Here is a 6,945-nt window from a genome sequence, read left to right as displayed (position 1 = left end):
CACCGGCACCGCTCCGCCGCCGCCGCCGGGCCATGGGAGCGCGCCCCGCTCCGCCGCCCCTATTTCACCGCCGCCGCTCCGCCCCCGGGGCGGGAGCAGGTGCCCGGCCCCGACGGCCGCGGGGACGGCCGGTGCCGCCGGGAGCCGCCGAGCAGCCCCGCCTGCAGCCCCCCCGCCTCTCCCGGCACGGCTCGGGACGGCCTCCAGCCCTTTCCCCCCCCACCCCGCCCTCCCCGGTCTGGTCCGGCTCTCGCAGCCCCCGGGGGGTTTGCAGCCCCCCAGCCCCGCGGGCACGGCCCGGTCCTGCCCGCACGGGGGTCCCCGGGGAGCGGGCAGAGCCCGGCGGGATCTGCAGCCTGGCTGTGGAGCCTCTGCCTGGAGCGGGTCTGGGGGAGGCCGGGCCAAACCCCGCTGCTGGGAGTAAACCCAGAGGAGCTCTGTGGCCTTTTCTGTGCTATTTTTAAGTGCCGGTGGCCAGGAGAGCTGGGGCTGCGGGAGGTGGGAAGGGAAGGGGTGCCAGCGGGCAACACGATCCCCCGTGGGCCGCAGGTCCCGGGGAAATAACGGGCTCTGCGTCCCTGCCAGGCTTCACGTCTCCGTCCTCCCGGGAGGGCAGGGAGGCTGCTGCAGGGCTTCCCTGCCCACCTCTGTGTGGGGTCTGTCCCTGTGGCGCAGGGACAGCACTGGCTCGTTCCCAGCCCCATGCGGTCTGTCCGCAGGATGAGGGACACGCCGGTGGCCTGTCCCCAGCCCCCTGGGGCCACGCAGGTGGTGGTGGCTCAGGCGTCAGCAGGCGTTGGGCTCCGTCTGGAGCCTCTGCACATTGGTACCGCTGGGCACGTGAGAAAGCCGCAGGATCTGGTCCTGGCAAAGAGCAGGGAGATGCTGCAGAGATAAGCACACAGAAAGCCCCGGCGCGGCCGGGGGGCTGGGTGCACTGGAGTTCATCACTCAGCAGCACTCGGTGCCTGACCGAGCTCCTGCCCCCGGCCGGGCAGCAAGGAGCCGGTGACATCCCTGCTGTGATGTCCCCTGCTGTCTGTGCTCCCCCTCTGCTGCCCCACAGACCCTCTTGGCCAAGGGCACCCCCTCCTCCCCAGTGACAGTTTTGGGGTGGGGGGTGAAGGGAGCGTTTCCTCCTGCCCCGAGCGGTAGCTGCTGCCAGCTTGCTGGAAGGACAGAATCCTGTTATTGCAGAGACCGTGACCACGCAGGGCCTCCCGCCTGTCCTTGCAGGAAGGTCCCCTGGGGCCACCTCTCAGACACAAGGCCAGCCTCTGGCGCTGGAGCAAAGGGCTCTCCCCCAGGAGCCGTGTGGCTGGGGAGACCAGCCCTTAATTGCCGAGTGCAATCCTGTTCCTGGTCTGAAGCTATTTCCTCAGAGGCCTTGGGCAGAGTTTACATTCCTGGGATGAGCATCCCCTTTCTAGGCAGCACGCAGCAGAGACAGGAGCAGAGAAATAATATTTGGACGCGGGTAACCTGTGACCGGCAATGTCCTCCTGTGGATGGGAGAAACATCCAGCTGGCTGGGGCCGCGCCGCTCGCGCTCCACGCTGCCCAGCTGCAGGACAGGGCTGGGCGCTGATGCTATAAATGTGCCCTGGTGTCTCTCACGCTGCCTCCCACGAGGGTCCAGAGCCACGCACTTTGGGAACGGGAGACGGACGGGGCTCAGGGGACTGGCCGGGGACAGAAGGCACACGGAGACATTTCCTGACAGGACAGATGTGGCGGCCGCAGGCCGAGAGCCTCAGCTCGAATGGGTGCCTGTGCCACCTCCCTGCTCTGCTCACAGGGCTGGGCAGGGAGGCGAGTGGGATTTCTGCTTCATTTCTGTGGGGATTTCTGGCGGCTCGGCGGGGGACAGCCGCTTTGTGGCCCCGCTGGGATGAGGGCTCGCCCTCCAGGCCTTGTCCACCTTCTGGGGAGGCACACGGGCTGCCTGTGCTCGCTGAACAGCCCACCATGGGCAGCCATTCTCCTCTGTGAAGCCTCGCCCTGCTGAGCTGTCCTTCTTTCCAAAAACAGCCCCATATTAGAATCAACATCCCCTTAAACAGGAGTCTTCACCCCTACAAAATCCCACCTTCAGCGTCTCAGGTGAAAACAGCCCCAGAAAAACATCCCCACTTCCTTCTTAAGCCGACTGTCTCCGGGCCCTCCTGCGTCACTCAGTGAGCCCTTAGAAAACACCCAGAAAACCTCAGGTCATTATTTTTGTGCTGCTATTTCTGACACCAGAGCCAGTTCGACCAGGGTTGGAGGTTCCCACCCGGGGACACACCACACCCCGTGTCGTTTGGTGCTCAGCGGAGCCAGCCCCTCGGGCACCGAGCCCCATGCTGTGACGGGACCCCCATGGCCAAAACGTCATGGAGATGGGACAGGACCCCCACAGCCAAACGCCACAGAAATGTGACAGGACCCCCATGGCAAAATGTCATGAAGATGTGACAGGATCTCCATGGCCAAATGTCACAGAGATATGACGTGCCAGGCTTCCTAGGCCTGGGTCTCATCCCAGAGCGCCTGTGCCTCACCCTCAGTGCCTCACACTGAGATAAACCAGCTTGGTTTTCTGCAGATTGTGTCTCTGCAGCCTTGAGATTTAAGGGGAGAGGCGGAGGTGGCCTGGCTGGAGCAGAGAGCAGGAGGTGGGGATGGGCACGCTGTGGTGGGGACCCCCCAGCACCAGCCTCTCTGAGGAGGCACACCCAGGTCTCTCTACCAGGACACTGTCACGGGGCTGTCAAGTGTCCTTGTGGACGAGCAGGACAGCAACCCCTGGATCGCCAGCTAAAGGAAACAACCTGCAAACAACAGGCTAGACGCCCGGGCCCCATAGGACTCCCCGGAGCGGCCGTGCTGCCAAGCGCCATCGAGGACCGGGTCGGGCAGTCCATGCCTGGCCGCAGGCTGCGCCGTGCTGCGGTCGCTCCTCCCAGCCCAGGTGCGCAGGGGGATGTGTTTGCCGAGGAGGAGGCTGACAATAGGGGGAAATGGGCCGTGCTGCGCACCCCGAACATTGTGGCTCACGGCGCCTGTTGTTGCTGCCCGAGGCAGGCGGAAGCGGCTGCCCTTAGTCAGCCCCGGCTGCACGTGGCAGGAACTCTGCTGTTTATTTTGGTTCCTTGGGGTGGATTCGGCCTCCCTGGGGACCTGTGGCCTCTCCGTAGGGCTGGCCGAAACCGCAGACACCCGATGGCCCGGTCCCATGCTGGCATGCGAGCCCCCCCCATGCCACACTGTCTGTGGTCATGGGCACCGGGGCCAGCCTGCCCATGGCACAGCTCTTGGTGGGGACTGCCTGGAACTGGAGGCAGGAGACCCACATGAGGGCAAGCCCAGCAGTGCACCCAGCCACTGCTCCCACACAGAGCTGGAACCCCCCTGGAGATTTCAGGGGGCCAGTGGCCACGTCACCGAAGAGCAGCTCTCTCTCCCAGGGCCCTGAGCTACTCGGGTCGGTGTCCAGCAGACCAGGCACTGGTCCTCATCGCTCGGCACAGGCCCTGTTCAACGCCGAGACTGAGCCCCGCTCCCACGGAGGCGAAGCTGCGGGCAAAGCGATGCCGGCGGCAGGGAGGGTTAAGGCCGGCTGGCCGTCTCCCAGCCCGGCCGTGACGCAGCAGCACCAGGGAAGCCCGCGGCAGTCAGCTGCGCCCGGCGGGGAAGTCACGGAGAGCACATACTGCCGGCCGGCCGGCAGGGACTCGCTGGGACGCGGGTGTTTGCAGGAGCAGGGTGAGGCACCAGGGAGCCGAACCGCAGCACCGAGCATACGTGGGTGCCTACAGGTAAGCACTGCATCAGCACCTTCCCAGAGCAAGCCTCCGCGAGGCGTGCAGTTACCCTGCCAAAACAACAGCCCCTTGTGCAGGAGGTGCTGAGAGTCTGGAGTGAAGCAGAGACACTCCCGAGCTGCCCCGTGCAGCCCCCTCCCCAGAAAAGCAGGGCTGGCGTGAGAGCCAGAGGTGACTTTTCCACCAGAAAACCAAGTGAATTCTGCTCTCATCTCCCCTCAGACACATCTGTCGTGCCTCACCTCTCCTGGAAAAAAGGCAGCGAGAGTTTAACGGGGAGGAGAGGCGCGTGGGACAGCCTCCATGCTGCACCGCTGCCCATTGCCTCCCCGCGCAGCTCCGCGGGCAGGGGCTGCCAGGCACTTTTCTCCCCTGCCAAACTAACACGATCCACGCCCAGCCCAGAGCTTCTGGCCGCTTATCGTGTGGATGCAGTTCTCCTGCTTTTAGCTGTCATAATATTGACACAAAGCAAAATAATAGTGACGGCAAGCCTCCGTCTGGTTCTGGAAGGCAAACACACAAGGAGAAGGGGAGCAGCAGGCTCGCTGCAGTGCAGGACCGGGCAGCAGCCCGGGCTGCTCCCTGGTTGTGCTCCCTGCCGGGCACGGTGCGTGTGGGCTCCGCAGCGGGCTCACCCCGGCAGGAGCGAACGTGTGCATCGGCAGGGCTTCGTCCCTTTCCCATGGCGTGGGTGGAGGAGTGGCTCATCTCCCTCTCCGCCTGAAAGCTGGCAGCCACTGAATAGCTCACATCACCCACGGCAGACAATGAGCAAAGCAAAGCCCGCGGCCAGCTGCAGCGCGGGGAGCGCGTGAGCGGAGGAACTGCGCGAAGCTGGCTGGTGACCAGGAAGCAGCCCAGAGTGCTGGTGTCACGGACCCCGTGGTGACCACAAAGTGGCCGGCCGTGCTTTGTCTCCCCCAAAGGGCCCGGCTTCCTGGAGAGGCAGCGGCGACGCCAGGTTTGCTCGGGGGCTACCCTGAGCCCATCCTGGAGGGATGCATGTTGGCGAGCCCCCCCGTATCGCCTCCTCCCCGGCTGAGCCAGCCTGCCGCGTGCCCTCTGAGCAGGGACAGGGCCGATGCACCGGTTGCGATGCCGGGGCCAGCATCTCCTGCCCGTCCCTGCACCATGCTCCCTCATCCCTCGCTTGGGCTTGTTTTCCTACATGACAGCCAGTGACTTCCCGCACTTCCCGCGCCTCTTCCTGACCAGCCCGGCCTTTGAACTCGCTGCCTCCAGCTGTCTGCATCCCGAGAGGGGACCAGGGGAACCGCGGCAGACTAACAAGAAGAGGAGCGAGGCTCCATGTCCAGTGCAGGCATGTCGATGCCAGCTTCCTGCGCCTCTCCTGCCTGTCCCCAGGGGTCAGCCCAGCCTGCACAGCCCACTGGGGACACAAGCGTGGGCTGCTTCCACAACAAACTCTAGAAAAACCCTCCGGCTTCCCAGCCTCGGTCTCTATTTTAAGGCTCCAAAAAAGAGAGGGGCAAATGGCGAACTTGCTGGCAGAAGAGATGATCCCGGGGCCGGATTCAGAACCGCCTACTTGTTTCCTTTAGGGATCACGGAGTGTGTCAGTACTGCCAGGGCCTGCCCGCGGGCGCTGCGCTGATGTGAGGGTGAGCCGCCAGCTGCTTGCCAGGCAGAGGTCGGTGCACGTAGGTGCAAGCTGCTGGGCAGGGACCTGCGCCCAACCCGAGGCACCAAGCTGGTCCTGTTTCTCCCATCAGGCACCCACTGAAGGGCTGCATGAGCCTGGCTAAAGCACCCCCAGCAAGCCCTGTCTGTTCCTCCTTGTCCACCCAGATAGAGAAACCACTCTTTCCTAAGGATGGCCAGTTTAGGGGATGGTTACCAGGTCTGCAAAGACCAGCAGAACATCTCCCCAGTACCTGCAGAGTCAGACGTGAATTTCAAGCATGCTAAAACTGCCGATGACTCAGGCAACGTTTGCGTGCTCCTCCAGATGCACAGAGCTGAGTTTTCCAGCTATTCACATACCTGCTTTTGATCATCAGCTGTTTGTTTGGGGTTTTTGTCTTCTTTTCCTGAAAGCTCAAGTTTTCAACATGAGTTCAGCCTCTCATTTCCAGTCCCCTCACTTACTACGTGACATATTTTCTTCCCAGTAACACGCAGAAAACACTGCTTTGGGCTCCCTCAGCAGATTCGTTCCTGCTTCCTCACAGCTCTGCCTCCACGGCCATACAGCCACATCTGTCACTGTGGCTGTTGTAGCCACATCTGTCACTGCGGCTGTTGTAGCTTCTGGCTGGAGCCGTCCCCTCTGTTTTTATCCAAAGTTTTTGAACACGGACCTTCCAAAGTGCACCACGTTATACCAGAGACACCTTTGGGGCACCCCTCTCCTTAGGCCGTGGTTAATGTTCCCCCCACACCTTGCACCACACCAGTCCTTAACTGCTCCTCCGCCACTCGTGCTCAGAAAGTCCCTTCAGCACCCAGCGATCGCCCTCTGCTCCTTTCCCCCTTGCCACCTATCCAGCCTGCACAGTCATTCCTGTACCAGCAGCCTGCCTTGTTATTCCTACTGGGCTGGTCTCTGCTGGCTCCTTCCCTTCATCTGTGCCGAGCATGAGCAGCTCACTTTTCCTATCCGGGTGTTACAGACGAGTCCAATTACTAGAGTTCAGCAAACTCTGATTCCCCTCCCTGACATTTCATCCAGCCCACTTGATCCGCAGAGAGTTTCTAATCCAAACAGCCTCCTAGCACACGATGTTCCAGCACTCCCAGACTCTACCCAGCCACTGTGCTGCTGCCTTTTCCTCCCTCAAACCAGCACTCAGGGGACTGCATTCAGCCCCCAGGGAAAGCTAACTGAAATGCAGAATTCATTGGGCAGAGGGAAAGCAGTGTCCCCAGTTGCCATCCCTGAGCGAGGAGCAGCACGCCGTGCTGGGCGTGAGATGAGCCATACTGCAGCTCCTCCGCAGGCAAAGAAAACGTGCGCAGCAGCCTCGCTCTGCCGGCCAGCTCATCCCCTCCTCAGCTCCTTTGCCCATAGCGTTTGCTCATGCACCAGCTGGGAAGCCACAGCAGCCAAGTCTTCCTGGGGGAGACTTGGGTATACCCAGGAAAGGAAGCGAAGAAAGAGGGGTGTGACGTGCAG

This window comes from Cygnus olor, chromosome 5 (assembly GCF_009769625.2).
Source record: "Cygnus olor isolate bCygOlo1 chromosome 5, bCygOlo1.pri.v2, whole genome shotgun sequence".
Lineage (NCBI taxonomy): Eukaryota > Metazoa > Chordata > Aves > Anseriformes > Anatidae > Cygnus > Cygnus olor.
Note: the sequence above shows the minus strand (reverse complement) of the source record.